At 42.9% G+C, this 12,563-nt stretch overlaps 1 long non-coding RNA gene across 1 annotated transcript; it reads left to right on the forward strand.

The window, feature by feature from the left end:
- Positions 1–501: 501 nt before the first annotated feature.
- Positions 502–12,504, forward strand: LOC118981263 (uncharacterized). The gene is made up of 3 exons (XR_005065311.1): positions 502–581; positions 9,026–9,030; positions 12,493–12,504. It is a non-coding gene; the product is annotated as an uncharacterized LOC118981263 (long non-coding RNA).
- The last annotated feature ends 59 nt before the right edge of the window (positions 12,505–12,563 follow it).

The raw sequence follows: 12,563 nt of genomic DNA on the forward strand, positions 1-12,563 counted from the left end.
CATTGATGTTTCTCTCCCTCTCTCTTTCACCTCTAAAGATAAATAAATAAATCTTACCGAATGGATTCCCCTCCCCCAGGTCCCCCTGTACTAGGTTTGTCTTGCCCACTGCCGGGGAATTACAGCTCTCAATGCCAGAGATTGGTGGAAAGGAAAGGAATTATGTATTCAAAAGTTTTACAGACTTAGAGTAATGACTTACTGTCTTCATTAAAATCCCAAAGTCCCTTAAAACTCCCACAAACACACACAGTCCTTCCTCCCCTGCTTTGTCCAGTCCAGGGTACCATATCTCAGGAAAAGAAGTAGAAGTCTGTGGCTCAGGTAGCCCCAGGCCTTCCCAGTAATCCATGATTGGCTGGCAGGCCTCCCATGTTCCCAGCACCAGGAGCTGTGTCACTACTTCTATCTCCAGTTCTTAATCCAAACCTCCATGGCATCTTCTCCTGGCCCACCAGCAAGAATCCTTTCACCCATTTCCTTCCCGCAATGTCTCGCCTGGCATTCTTCCAAACTGCTAAAAGAGAGCTCTGCATCGCTGCTATATCTTGCTTTATGGCTTCCTAAGCTGTTTGGCAAAGGTTGCCCCAGAGCTGCATGCTTCCTAACCTCACCAAAGCTGTGTGGTTCTCCCTGGCATGGCTGCCACACCTGGGTTTAAATCCCAGCAGCAATCTTCTTCTGCATCCCCATTTCCTACTCTTCCCCCAATCGGCTCTACCTGCCAGCATTCCTGTATTTTTCCAGCTTTTCTGGGCCGCCATAGTGAGTCTGGGCAGGCATGGCTCCCCTGACATGGAGCGAGTCATCTGCAAGTTCTCATGCAGGCACTGTAACCAGGGGGAGTTGCTTCCCAGTTACATCCTGGGTGGAAGCCACTCCCATCTCCCTGGCTCAAAGCACAGCCACACCCATTTAACATATTCGTGAAATAAGTTAAAAGTTATAAATATGTTAAATGACTGTTCTAGAGGTGATTTGTAAAACTGTTGGTATGCAAAATAACTCAGTGGCCCTGCTCCATGTTTCCCATCCCCCGTTCAGACTTTGGGGTTAAGGACATCCTATATTTTTAATACTTCCTGAACATCCTGAGTTCTGGACCCCATTACAAATCCCTCTTTGGGGGACGTGGCTGCATCCTGTTACTTGAGGACATGTTTATTGATTTTAGAGAGAGACAAAGGGAGAAAAACATTAATATGAGAGAGAAACATCAATCAGTTGCCTCTTGTATGCACCCCGACTGAGGATCTAACCCACCACCTAGGTATATACCCAGAAAAAAAATCGAACCTGCAACCTTTTGGTGTATAGGATGACACCCCAACCAACTGAGCCACCCAGCCAAGGCTCTCCTTCTCCTTTTGAAAGAAGTCCCTTTAAAATGCAAATTAAAACCACAGAGAGATACCACTTCACACCAGTGGGAATATCCATCATAAACAAATCAACAAACAACAACTGCTGGTGAGGTTATGGAGAAAAGGGCACCCAAATACACTATTGGTAGGAATGCAGAATGGTTCAGCCACTATGGAAAACAGTATGAAATTTTCTAAAAAAACTAAAAATGGAACTGTCTTTTGACCCTGCAATTCCACTGATGGGATTATATCCTAAGAACCCTAAAACACCAATCCAAAAGAACCTATGCTCCCCAATGTTCATAACAGCATTATTTATAATAGCAAGTACTGGAAACAGCTTAAGTGCCCATCAGTACATGATTGGATCAAAAAACTAGTCTCATGGGAGCTCCCTTGTAGGTTACTAACTGCTTTTCTATTGCTGCTTTTAAGATTCTCTCTTTGTCTTTAACCTTTGACATTTTAATTATGATGTGCCTTGGCATGGGAGTGTTTGAGTTTATTTTGTTTGGAACTCTCTGCACTTCCTGAATTTCTATGTTTAATGTCCTTCACCAAATTGTTTTAATCTTTCTTTGACTTGACCCTTCCCTTACTTTCCCCTGGTATGCCCCCTTCTCTGGTCACTATCAATTTGTTCTTTATTTCCACATCTCTGGTTCTATTTTGCTCACTTGTTTGTTTTGTTGATTAGGTTCCACTTGGAAGTAAGATCATATGGTATTTGTCTTTTACCATCTGGCTTATTTCACTTAGCATAATGCTCTCTAGCTCCATCTATGCTGTCTCAAGGGGTAGGCGTTCCTTCTTTCTTTCTGCTGTGTAATATTCCATTATATAAATGTACCATGTTCAAGGTGTTCAAGGTGGAACCATTGTGTGGGCTGCATATACTGTCTTGTTGTAGTTGAGCCTTAATTGCTGTTGACACATCCAAGGCCAGCCACTGATTGTGTTCTGTTCTGGATCACACAGCATAAACCAAAAAGTGATCTGTAGATGGCTGCTACTTGTGCTGGCCTTTGAGGTAGCCAGGAGAGACCAGGCTGTGATCCAAGCCTGGCTGTTGCTAGTGGCAAGCCTGGGGCAACTTAGTAAAAGGTTCAGGGCTCACTGAAGCCAGATGCTGCTTGTTTGAGAAATTTAGGAAAATACAAAACATGGGCCAAGACAAGCCATTCATATGGGAAAGCCACTGTAAATAGCTTTGGTGAGCCAGAATTTATGGGCGGGGTGGGGAGGGTGGTAGGCAGGATCTCAGGAAAGTACCAGGGTGGGGAAAACAATGTAAGCCAATGATGCTGTCTCAGATATGGTGCCCACATGACTGCTCTGACTGGTCTATGGTGAGGACTAGAAATGGAACAATGGCCTCTGTCAGCAGTTCTGTCTGGGAAAAAACTGCCCCCCAGGTTTCACCCTAATGCCAGACAATTCAGTTTCTTTTCATATATGTCTGATGCCTTTCAATGGCTGCCCCCATGCTGGAGCCCAAAAGAAGTGAGCCTGAGTAATGTCTGCACAGAATCTTTAAGAGAAACTGCCTGAGGCTCTAGCAGTTTGTCTTCCACAGCCTCAATTCCTGCTGGTTTTTACAGCCAGAAGTTTGGGGACTTTTCATTCTAGAACTGAAACCCTGGGCTGGGGGTCTTGGAGTGGGGCTGGGACCCTTCACTCCTAAGATATCCTTCTTGATTTTTATCAATGACATGTGGATGTGGGTCTGGCCTGATATGCATCTCTGCCCCTCCTACCAGCATTACTGTGGTTTACTCTTTAATTCTATAGTTAGATTTTTCTTTAATTCTGTAGTTGTAGGACTTTTATTCAGCTCTATTTCTGATGGTTCTGAATGGCAGTTATTCTATAGTTTAGTCATAATTGTTATGTGGTTGTATGAGGGGCAAGTGGTATTTACCTGTATTGCCATCTTGACCGGAAGTCCTTGTGTGTGTTTTCTTGTGTCTTAGGTAGATCTGCTACATTTCTCAGTCTTGCCAAGGTAGTCTCATGTAGTAAGTGTCCTATTGGTTTCAGTGGTACAGTCTCCTTTGTCACCTGACTTTCAGTATTATCCCTTGTGTGGGTGTGTGGCCCTCCTGTTGTCGTTGAGCCCTGATTGCTGCTGGCATAGCAGTGAGTGGTACTGACCCTCAGGCCAACTGACTATGAGAATTGCCCATCACCCCAACATCTGAGCTGCTGTGTGGAGACTGACCCACTGAGCAGGATTTGCCCCAAGGGTTCTGGTGCCTGCCAAGACTTCCTTTTGGATGTGCCACTTGTAGAGCTAATCAGGTGGTGTTCTACCGTGGTCTAAAGCTGGCCACCAGTGTGTTGGTTCTGGGTCCTTTGGGGAGGGACTGTGGTGCAAGCCAAATACTGCTTGTGACCAGGCCAGGGCTACCTATTTGGAGCTACAAAGTGATCCACAGTTTGTAGTTGCCTGTTCAGGGCCTGGATGAGTGTATGAGGGTTCACACTGTGAAGTCTGGCTGCCACCAGTCCTGGACCTATGGCATGTTAGCAAAAGGCCAAAATCATCCCAACACCTGCCACGGCCTGTTGGCTGTCCATAAAGCTCAGCTGCTGACAAAGCTTCAGGCAGAACAAAAGCTGGATGAGGCAGTGTCTTAGGGAGTTTTGAGGGTGGAGCTAATGCAGAATCAGGTTTGACTGTGTGCAGGCAATGACAATGGTGCAGTCCTTCCACCCTTGCCCCAAAGACACACAGTTTAGTTTCTCCCAGTTTGTCTACATCCACCTCACATCACCCTCCTCAAGTTTGATGTGATTTTTTTTAAAAGAAAGATTCTGACAGTGCAGGTCCAGGTTGGTTCTCATGAGACTCCTTTCCCTAATCTTTAGCAAGTATGTACGTTAGGTGGGAAAAAAGGCAATAAGCATGTCACTGCCATTAATGTGAGGTGTTTGAAACTTTATAATCTCTATAATCTCTAACCTTTATAATCTCTAAAAATTTTTGAAAAATAAAACTATTAAGAGACACTATTTTTGATATACTCTTTTAAAACAAATATCTTCTGTCTTTCACTCATTAGGATAACATCAACAAAAAGCAATATGAAATCTATATTTGTTTTCACCCAGTATTGTAATTTGCTTTGCTTTGAAAATTTCAGAGGCCAGGCTGAAATGCTAAAAAAAAGTTTGTACTCCAAAACTGACATTTCACCCTCTTGGAGCCTCACAGATACAGGTAGAGGAATCCCTGTTCTGGCACATGTTCCTCTCTCTGCCATTGACAACCTGCCCATGCTGCCTTTGTAGTTCAGAATGATTAAGCAATGGGAAGTGTGGTGGGTCCCAATTCCAGAGAAAGACCATTTGTGGGTTTCTGAATGAAGGTAGTTTTCCATGAAGTCCATGAAGCTTAATTAGACTCTTGCAGGAGCTGTGTTTCTACAAAAGGCCCTAGCAATGTGTTCATAAGTCATGTTTTTGGAAACTTGTAGAGGAAACCTTATCAAATTCTTTTTCCTAAAAAATAGTCCCCAAATTGTCTAAATTCCAGGGTCCACAAAACCTAGATCGGCCTGTGCCTCTGAGATGACCTTGTTGACAAATATTTCTGGAAATTCAGCAAATGTGATTCTTTTTCCTCCTTACACGTTTGCCCCACCCCCTTAGTTGGCATTCTTCTTCTTCATGAACCTGAAGCTTGCTGGCCAGGCAGGATAGGGAGTCAGTCTTCCATGGTTGAATTGGGGTGCTTTCCAGCTGCAGGGGCATGCACAGACAGCTGCTCAAGTGCAGAGTGTTGACAGAGGAAAGCCAGGTGGAGGATATCTTCACCACTATTTTATTGGAAACCAGACCAAATACATATCTTTAATGTGAGTAAGCTCTCTCTGGGAACACTTCTCTGAAAACCCAGGCTAGCTGTGGATAATCTTATCCATGTGTCCTCCGATCCTATTGGCTTTGTAAGACCTGATGTGTTATGTTGCAATATGTCTTATATATTTCTTCTCCTATACTAGCTCATGAGCTCCATTTATGTTTTATCTTCTCTATGCCCAAGACCAGGGCTCACCTGAGTGGCTGCTAAATAGTGTGGGTCCTGAAAGTATTTGCTAAATGAATCTGTCTCCTCTCCCCTCACTGCTCTTTTCCTACCCTCTTCTCCTCAAGCAGGTGGTGGTTTATGAAAAAGAATGCTGACTCTCTCCAGTAATTCTCTTGTGAGGCTACTATAATGGCGACCTTCTTGTACATGGTGCTTTGTACAATGTAGGACAGCATTAGCTTTTTGAGTAGGTGCTCCAAGTAATTACTGCCAGAGTATGAGTTTTTTTGGAAAATCAGGTAAGGATTCTTGACCTGAACTATTTCATCCTCCCTGATTGTCTCCCCCATTAGAACTGCTTTCTTTTAGGTCTGAAAGTTTTCTAGACTTGAGTCTGCATTCAAAATGTAAATATCCTGCCTTAATTATTAATTAATGCTTTAGTGGGATATTTAAAGAAATGAGAAACTGAACACCAAGAAGATTAGGGACAGAGAAGAGGAGGCAGCAGCAAAGACAAATATTTGCCCCATGAGTGACCTAGGCCATTTCTGACTAGCTTCAAGTTTTGGGGAGCCCAGCCTCATACCCTGAAAACCTCCAACCTGGACAGAAGCAGCCTTCAGTCCTGGCTGACTGACATCCATCCTGGGGTTGGGAAAAACCACTGAAGGTCAACACATGGACACCTGTACAACATACTTGCTTCTCAGGTGGACCCAGTTGGTGATGACAACTCAGTAATCATTTGATACCTACAATAGAATGTGTCTCTGAGAAAGCCCAACTCAGGAGCACAGAGGGGTGAAGTATGTCCACTCTCACTTGGTTAATCAGAGTCTCTGACAAAGAATCAGCAAGTATTTGTTGAGCATTATTATGTGCAAGACATAAGCTAGGTTTTAGTGAATTGGACTGTGAATCACTTTCTCTGGGTCTTACAACTTCAAAGATCAACAGGATGCCTTGGAGTTAGGGCGAGATAGGCCAGAGTCAGACAAGCCAGCACTGGGATGCTAGAGGTCAGGAGGGACTAACATTTAAGTAGAGGAAGCTCTTTGTGTGTGTACTTACCTCCTAGAGTCCACACTTAAATACCTGGCAGCCAAGCTCTGGCTGTGACTGGCATCAGGTATCAGATTAACCCAGTTCCTGAAGTTTATTTGATCACAACTCTATTCTCTATGCTGTCACAGGTCTGTCTTATTTTCTGCTCACATAGCATCATTGTCTTTCAACTGTCACAAAACAGAGTAACAAAATGATTCCCAGAGAACTCTAAAAAATAACCTGTAGCAATATGTGTTAGTTACATTAGGAACACCACCATATTGTGGATTTATTATCCTGTTTGGGGTTTCATCTACTTTCCTTATTTTTCTTTCTATTAAATAGGGATAAACCCTATTGCACAGCAGTTCCATGAGGAATAGATGATTGACTTTAAGCACAGGGCTCAGCATACTTAGCTCTTTAATAGAATGTAGTCAATAATATAATTAATACTTTTATTTGACCTTATTACTAATAAAAATTGCAATATGCCCAAGGGAGGGCATTGTGAAGGAAAGGACCACCCTGGAATTTCTGAACTGATGTCAGATTTTCTTGATGGGACCAGATATGACTGACTGGCTTGCTCATTTCAGGGATTTCTATGGAAACAAAAGTCAGTTGGCTTCAGGATGATGCTCTCTCAGGCCATTGTTTTCTTTAAGGTGTGTGCAATTTGAATGGAGAAAAAAAGTTCTTTCTTATTCATGTTCACAGAAAATTGAAGTAAAACAGTAGATTTTGATTGTCGGAACAAAGCTGACCTCTTATCTATTCCCAACACTCCTTACTCCACCCTAGGGCAGGATGTCTTTTGAATCTCTTTTCTTTCATAGAAAATGTTGGAAAGAGCTTTTGTCCCTGTTAGCCCTGGCCAGTAGCCCTTCCTGGAGAGCAGCGAACTCCAGAGTCCACTGACAGATGGAGTGCCGAGGGGGCTTCCATGGGTCTTGGCTAAATTCAAGGGACCTCAGGCTTCCCAGACTCAGACAGAAGCAAAACAGGGCCCTTCCACAGAGAGATGCCTGCTTTGCCTGGGGGCAGGGCCAGAGCACAGTGACCTGGTTGTCATTGGTTGACACCTCCACTTCAAAGCTCTGGCCCTGGATAAGGGGGCTAGGCATGAAAGGAAGGATCCACAAGGCCTCTGGCCACCGTGAGAGCCTATCCTGACTTGTGTGCTTTGGTCCAAATGTAAAACATTTGGCTTTGAAACTGTCTGTTTTGGTTATTATGATTCTGGTATCAATTTGCCTTTGTGTTAAATATGTGGTTATGAACATTGAGACCTAGAATATTTTTAGTTAAAGCCTAGCCCTATATCTTGGTTAGATTTTTTTTTTAAGAGAGAGAAGAAAAGAGCATTTAAACCCTCCTTTCCTTTGAAGTTCAATAGTGACAGTCTACCTCATAGGGGAGGATCCTTAGCTGGTCCAGACAAGTTGTGAGCGTGGTATATTGGGATTACCAAGTTGACCATAATGCTGCCTCATTTGTCCTTTCTCTCTCAATTATTTTTTATTTCAACCTGCACCTATTAATTGCCTATTGTATGTCAGGCACTGTTTTAGGCACCAGGTGAGGTCAGACACTATGGTGACCTTCAGAGAGTTCACAGTCTGGGCTCTCTTGTCTTCATTATACTTGATATCTTGTGTGTACTGATTCCCCAGTGACAGTCTCAATACCTCACCCCTCCTTCTCTTTTTAACATGAATTATAGAGTAGACTATAAAAACAGTGACTTATTTTCCCTTGTGTTTGATGAACCAGTTATAAGCAAAGTTCCAAAAGAACCATTATGGTTAGAATGAATGCACACCCTTCTGTGGTGATTACGTTGGAGGACACTATGTAGTTGCAGACAAGAGTTCTGGTGTATTGGTGAATAATCAAAATGAAAGCCAAGCCTCACCTTGTACAGGTAGAACCTCTTGACCTGTGTGACTTGCGGAACATGTTGGTTGATCCAGAAACTTCTTTTGTGAGATAATGTTTCAGTCTGTAGCACTGATCATTAGCTGGTGCCAAGAAATCTCTGTAATCATACTTACCAGTAAATATCAGGACTGGGCTTATACAATTTATTCAGCCAATGGGTTTAACATACTCTTCTTTCCTTGATAAGTGATAGATTTAGGAAGGAAATAATCCATCAATCCTCTTCTTATTGTTGGCATTAATTGTGCACTGTCTGAGGATAAGATGGAAGCCAGAGTTTCTTCTTCCCCACTATTTTTGGGGGCTGAACAGCACTAGTATAATGTGGGCACAGATGAAAAGGAAACACATGGGCTTTCTTTATCCAGAGAACTCTCAGAGCAGTGGAGTGTCCTCTTGGCTTGTGATCTAAGAAAACTGCTATGCACAGAAGGCACTCTAAAAATACCTCCACACAATCCAAGATAGAAGAGAAGTAAGTGGAATCTACACTAATCTCCTCCCAGGCCAATGTGGAATTACAACTAAATTACAGAGAAATCATTGAATAACCAACTGAACACTAGCTGGAAAAAAGCCTTATAACCAAGGACAGACAGAAGAAGCCATTTCACTATAACAAGACAGATAGGGAGTGTGGAGGAGGTACAGGAGGGCTGGCTGGGCTACCATGGGCAGCAGCTGAAGTTCTGGAGGGATATTTCAGTGGCTGGGTGTCCTCCCTGAAGAGTGTGGGGTCTAGACCCTAAATGAGGCTCCCCAGCCTATAGCACCAGAGCTGGAAAGGAATCCGGAAAACATTTAGCTGTGAAAAGCAGTAGGGTCTCTGGATACCAGGAAGAGACAGCTGGAGATTCATAGAGACTCTTTAAGGGCCAATGCACAAAATTTCATTTGCAGCCACTTACCCTGGGCTCCAGCAGAGGGAGGGCCAAGTAGACTAGAGAAGCTTGAGGAGAGTTTGGGGTTTGTGGCTCTGGGGAGAGAACTGAGGGAATAGGTAGAAGGATTCCTGTGCTGAGTCATTCTCCATACTGAAGAAGCCATCTTGCTCAGGCAGAGTACTCCCATCCAAGTGGCATCAGCCTGAGGAGAAGAAATAGTCCTGCTCAGAGAATTACTCTGCCCCAACCTGTGGAGCTTAAGCCTGGCTGCTGATTATAGCTTGAGGCTTAGTTTAACAACTAAGGTGGATCTCTTGGAGCTCCATGAGACTTTGGATGACCCTCCCCCAGGCCCATGCTGATAAGAGCTGGCCCTGGTGCACAGCCTGGTTCTTTCTGCACACACACAGGCTCAGTAGAGGGAGCCACATGCTTTGGATCACTGTAAGCTCCAAATAGGTTGCCCAGGGCCAGTTGCAGGCAGGGTTTGACTTAGGCATGCATCAGGGTCCTTCAGACCTACCTACTACATAGAAACAAATACAAAAAAGCAGCCAAAAATGGGAAGACAAAGAAATAGGCCTCAAATTAAAGAACAAGATTTCCAGAAGAACTAGATAAAATTGAGGTAAGCAATTTATCTGGTATAGAGTTTAGAGTACTAATTATAAGGATGCTCAACATCATGAAAAAAGACATAGAAACCATAAAAACGGACCAGTCAGAAATAAAGAATGCAATATCTGAAAGAAATAATACACTGGAAAGAATAAACCATAGGTTAGATGAAGCAGAGTATCAAGTTAGTGATTTGAAAGAAAAGGTAGAAAAATACACCAGGCAGAGCAGCAAAAAGAAAAAAGAATTTAATAAACTAAGGAGAGCTTAAGAAACATTTTGAACAACATGAAGCATAACAACATTCATATCATGGGAATACCAGAGAATAGAGCAAGCAAGAGATTGAGAATCTATTTAAAGAAAAAAAAATGACTGAAAACTTCCCTAATCTGGTGAAGGAAAAAGACACACAACTTCAGGGGGCTCAGAGGGCCCCAAACAAATTGGACCCAAAGGGGCTTACATTGAGACACATAATAATCAACATGACAAAGTTTAAAGACGAGGAGTGAATCCTAAAACTCACAAGAGAAAAGTAGGTAGTTTCCTACAAGGAAGCCCCAGTTAGACTGTCATCAGATTACTCAAGAGAAACATTTCAGACCAGTAGGGAGAGGTTTCATTTCACACCTCTCTCTACTGGTCTGAAATGTTCAAGGTGATGAAAAGCAAGGACCTACAACCAAGGTTACTTTACCCAGCAAGGCTATCATTTAAAATTGAAGGAGAAATACGGAGCTTCCCAGAAAAGAAAAAGCTAAAGAAATTTGTTAACACTAAACTAGTACTGTGATGAATTTTGAAAGGCTTGCTTTAAGAAGAAAAAGAAAAAGAGAAAGAAAAAAACCCAGAAGAAAATAGTCTACCAATAAAATGGCATTAAAAATGTATCTATCAATAATCACCTTAAATGTGAATGGCTTAAATGCTCCAACCAAAAGACATAGGGTAGCTGAATGGATTAGAAAACAAGAACCATATATATGCTGCCTCCAGGAGACCTACCACAGATTGGAAGATACACGCAGACTAAAAGTAAACAGATGGAAAAAGATATTTCATGCAAGTGGAAAGGAAAAGAAAAGCTGGTGTAGCAGTACTCATATCTGACAAAATATACTTTAAAACCAAGGCTACAGTAAGAGACAAAGAAGGACACTACATAGTGATAAAGAGAACAATCCAACAAGAAGATATAACCCTAGTAAATATTTACACACCCAATATAGGAGCACCTAAATATGTGAAACAAATCTTGATGGATATAAAGGGAGAGATGGACATAAATACAGTTATAATCAGGTATTTCAGCACCCTGATTATGGATAGATATTCCAGATAAAAAATCAACAATGAGAGAGCCTTAAATGACACACTGGATCAAATGGATTTAATTAATATCTTCAGAGCATTTCATCCCAAAGCAGAGTATAGATACCTTACAAATGCACGAGGAACATATTCTAGGATAGACCACATGTTAGGACACACAAAAAAAGTCTCAATAAATTCAAGAAGATTGAAATCATTTTAAAGCATTTTCTCTGACCACAATACAATGAAACTAGAAATCAGTCACAGGAAGAACACTGAAAAACACACAAAGATGTGGAAGCAAATAAGATGTTATTAAACAATGAATGAGTTAACGATGAGATCAAGGAAGAAATCAAAAGATACCTCGAAACAAATGAAAATGAGAACACAACAATCCGAAGTCTGTGGGACACTAGGGAAGCAATCCTAAAAGGGAAATTCATAGCATTACAGGCCTTCCTCAAAACAAAAACAAAAACAAAAACAAAAAATGGCAAAACACAAGAAATAGCTTAAATAAACAATTTAACGTTACACCTAAAAGAAATTGAAAAAGAACAATAACAACAAAAAACCCGAAATGAATAGAAGGAAGGAAATAATAATGATAAGCAAAAATAAATGAAATAGGACTTCCGCCAAGATGGAGGCATAGGTGGAAACACTGTGCCTTCTCCCACAACCAAGTTTGAATACAACAAAGGTTTGGAGAAACAAAGACACAACCAAACGACAGAAAATTGAATTATACGGAAGTCCGACTACATCTAACCGTTCAATGGGGACGGTAAGAGGGGCGGAGCCAGCAGCGAGCAGGGTCGGGCAGGACAGGGCCCCCGACCCAGGCGCGCAGGCAGACGGGAACCAGTTGGGGTGCGGGGCAGACCTCGGGCGCATATTCGCGCACAGTGAGACAGACCATGCAGGCCCCAGGGGGTGAGGGCTGACGGCGGTGGCACACTCGCGTGCAGTGGGACGAATCGCGTGGGCCCAGTGATGGCAGCAACTGCGGCACCGGTGAGGGCCGTGGCGGCAGGCGGCGGACAGGACGCCATAGTCCCTCTTTGACCCCACCCCCACATACAGCGTCACAACCCAGCGACTTAGTTGCCCTGCAAGACCAGTGAGAGCCATTGTCCCTCTTTGACCCCGCCCCCACATACAATGTCACAACCCAGCGACTGAGTTGCCCTGTTCTAGTGAACACTTTAGGGCTCTGATCCTGCTATGGAACAGGCACGAACAACCCGAAAGATGGCACAAGAAGAACTCAAAGTCCCAGAGCCAATAACTCTAAGCGACCAAGAAATTGCCAGCCTCTCAGAAGCACAATTCAGGACACTATTT

Source organism: Sturnira hondurensis, unplaced genomic scaffold (assembly GCF_014824575.4).
Source record: "Sturnira hondurensis isolate 20B ecotype Veracruz unplaced genomic scaffold, ASM1482457v3 Scaffold0023817, whole genome shotgun sequence".
NCBI lineage: Eukaryota > Metazoa > Chordata > Mammalia > Chiroptera > Phyllostomidae > Sturnira > Sturnira hondurensis.